This window comes from Jaculus jaculus, chromosome 10, assembly GCF_020740685.1.
Source record: "Jaculus jaculus isolate mJacJac1 chromosome 10, mJacJac1.mat.Y.cur, whole genome shotgun sequence".
In the NCBI taxonomy this organism is placed as follows: domain Eukaryota; kingdom Metazoa; phylum Chordata; class Mammalia; order Rodentia; family Dipodidae; genus Jaculus; species Jaculus jaculus.
The window spans coordinates 85,983,317-85,986,752 of NC_059111.1; the positions used below are offsets into that span (position 1 = coordinate 85,983,317).

Sequence of the window (3,436 nt, forward strand, 5' to 3'; positions counted from 1 at the left end):
ATAGCATAAATAATTACAACTTTCAGTCCTGGTATTATTCAAAATTATTGACTGTCATATTAAAATAAACATAGGCTTTTCAATGATAAAGACTGAGGAGGTATGGAAACAAGTATGTGAGGGGATGAAGGGACTCCCTAATGAGAGATGGTTAGTACATCCCAAAGGAGAACAGAAGTGATACTGAAGGAAACCTGACACCTCAGACTTTGTATATTCCAGTTGCTCCTATCATTGATAGAGGGGAAATTTTTTGAGTATAAAGAGAGAAATAAGAAGCCACTGAAATGTAAGTAGAAAATGATTTGTAAAAAGAAAATTTCAGGTATGTTGGTATGCATTTTTTTAATTAATTATTTATTTATTTATTTGAGAGCGACAGACACAGAGAGAAAGACAGAGGGAGAGAGAGAGAATGGGCACGCCAGGGCTTCCAGCCTCTGCAAACAAACTCCAGAAGCGTGCGCCCCCTTGTGCATCTGGCTAACGTGGGACCTGGGGATCCGAGCCTCGATCCGGGGTCGTTAGGCTTCACAGGCAAGCGCTTAACCGCTAAGCTATCTATCCAGCCCTGATATGCATTTTTTAATAGAAGCTATTGAGTCCTTTGAAAAGCAATGTGGGCCTATACAACAAGGCATCATTTCCCAGGGGGTGTATGTGTTTCTGTTATATTCTGTTTTATTACAACACAAGTCCAGGAATTTTGCATCAAATAGTTAATGTGATCACAGAGTGGGATCAAAATTCATTGTACACATATATATATATAAAATGCCAAAAACAGGATTTCCTCCAGAACATGTTGCCACGACCTGGTAGCCATGAGAGTGCTCTTGACAGAGGAGCTAAATGATAAGGAGCAACTGGTCAGACAGCACCACAAGGAGAAGAAGGAGTGGCAAGCCAGAATGCAGTGAGTCAAGAATGCTGTTCCCAAGAATGAAAAGAGGAGGAAGCAACTCACTGAAGAGGATGCTGAGTTGGAAAAAGAAATGGAGCAGAAGCAGAGAGTGAAAATGGAATAACTGAAGCTGGATTCCGAGGATAATAAGGTAGATTCTGTTGCTGCCAACATTTTCAACTTGGTGATTGAGCTTCTGCCTCCTCAGACTTCAAAAACACAAAATAGATAGGAAAAAAAAAAAAAAAGCTGCATTGGAAAAGGAGCAGGAAGGAAGGAGAGCTGAAGCTGAAATTGAGAACTTATCTGGAGCCAGACATGTGAAATGTGAAAAAATTGCTCCAATACTGCCAGCCAGAGTTGGAAATTAAGTACCTTCCGTATGATGGCCGCTGTATGTCAGGGTTATGGAAGACCAACTGAAGGAGCAGACCTGTGCTTCTCCACCCTGGCTGTGGTACTCTTAAGGAGGCAGACTGGGAATACATGCAGAATCATGTAGAGGACGTTCTTTCTGTTGTTTCTAGTGAACCCTAACACAGAGGATATGCGCGCACTCCAGAGGAGTTTGGAAACTACCATGAAGAGATTGTAAACTAAAGTACATGGAGCAGCCAGCTTGAGCTACGAGCTCTGTCTCACTTAAAAAAAAAAGAAAAAAAAAAAAAACACCAATAGAGAGCATGAGAGATAGTTTAGCAGTGAAGACGCTTGCCTGCAAAGCCAAAGAACCAAGGCTTGATTCCCCAGGACCCATGTTAGCCAGATGCACAAGGTTGTACATGCATCTGGAGTTTGTTTGCAATGGCCCTGGTATATTCATTCTCTCTCTCCCTTTCTCTTTCTCTCAAATAAATAAACAAAAATAAAAAACAAATTCAAAAAATCACCAATAGAGATAATACAGGTAGATTCTCCTATTGTAGTCAGAGAAGAGTGTCTAGAATATCAGTTTGTACTTGTATATATGAGTAATGCATGGGGCTTATGAGAACATTTTACACACACACACACACACACACACACACACACACACACACACACATATATATACACACAACTTCCATAATTATAGAAAATAAACCATGATAATTCCCAAACCCACTCCCTCCCCACAAATCCCCGTCTCATAATATCCCCTCCCCCTCTCAATTAGTCTCTCTTTTATTTTCGTTTCTGTCATCCTCTTTTCCTCCTATTATAAAGACCTTGTGTAGGTACTGCCAGGCACTGCAAGGTCATGGATATCAGGCCACTTTGTTTCTAGAAGATTGAACTGTAAGCAGTCCCAGCATTCCTGTAGCTCTTATATTCTTTCCGCCACCTTTTCCGCAATGGACTCTGAGTCTTGGAAGGTATGATAGAGATGTCTTGATGCTGAACACTTCACTGTTATTTCTTCTCACCACTATGGTGAGTTTTGAGTCATCCCAGTGGTCACATCCTGAAAAGAGAAGCATCTCTGACCAGAAGTGAGAGTAGCATTAATATAAGGGTATAAACACTAAGAAAAGGGCCAGAGTTGGGATGCCTTTCAGTGAGCTGTTGTCCAGGGAAGTCCTGATGCCCACAGAACATTATAGGTCATTGCCAAGGGTCTTGGTTTTCCACCAGAACTAGATGGTAAGACCCTATTGCTGAAGACTCCACATGCTTGGGCTTCAGGTCACTGAGAAATCAAGTTGTAGCTGAGCTGAAAACCTTGCTGTGGACCAGTTGACAGAAAGCTGGAAAAAACCATGCTGCATACAGCCGCATGGTAGAGACAAGTCATCATTTTGACACAGGCCAAATGTGTCAACTGGTGCATTGTGGCATGTCTGTTATGAGGGAAACCAACCTTCTCTAATTGGGCTGCAGGCCCACTCCACAGGAGGAAATACATGTCTGGTACTGAAAATATACTCAAAAGCCTATGACAAGGGATATCATGAGCCCTAGGAGAGTAAGAACTGCCATTATCTGGCTAACTGCATGTGTTATACCCACCAAAATGCCCATGTAAGAACATTATATTTCTGTAACATGGTTTGGTGCACATAGTTACTGCAAATTGCAGCTAATGTACAGATTAAACAATTACAATTACAATTTGTACTGTGAACCAGGCTGCATATTCTTACCAAATTCTAGATTGTTCTGACTGCTTTGAAAACACAACCACCTTAAATGTTTAAGGAATAATGAGCTTTTTAGAAATACGTCAGAGATAAATTTAACAAATGTCTTCTTAGTGGTATTTTTAGAACTTGTAAGTCTCTTGTGCAAAACATCATTCCAAGACCAAGAGGTTACCTTATTTATTAACTGATATATATATATATATATATATATATATATATATATATATATATATATTTATATAGCATCCTAAGCTTTCTGTAGTTTTAGCCCATGACTAGATACTTCCAAGATAATCCTTTAAGGTCATTTTTCTTAAGATGTAAAATGACCCAGTCTCTTTTTCCTTGCAGTAATGTGATTGTGTGATAGCAAACTCAATGAATACTTACAAAATGAATTGGTAAGGTA

General features: G+C 39.9%; 1 pseudogene; it reads left to right on the plus strand.

Annotated features, from left to right (window-relative positions):
- Window positions 1–824: 824 nt before the first annotated feature.
- On the plus strand, window positions 825–2,967 carry LOC101618105 (annotated as a pseudogene).
- The last annotated feature ends 469 nt before the right edge of the window (window positions 2,968–3,436 follow it).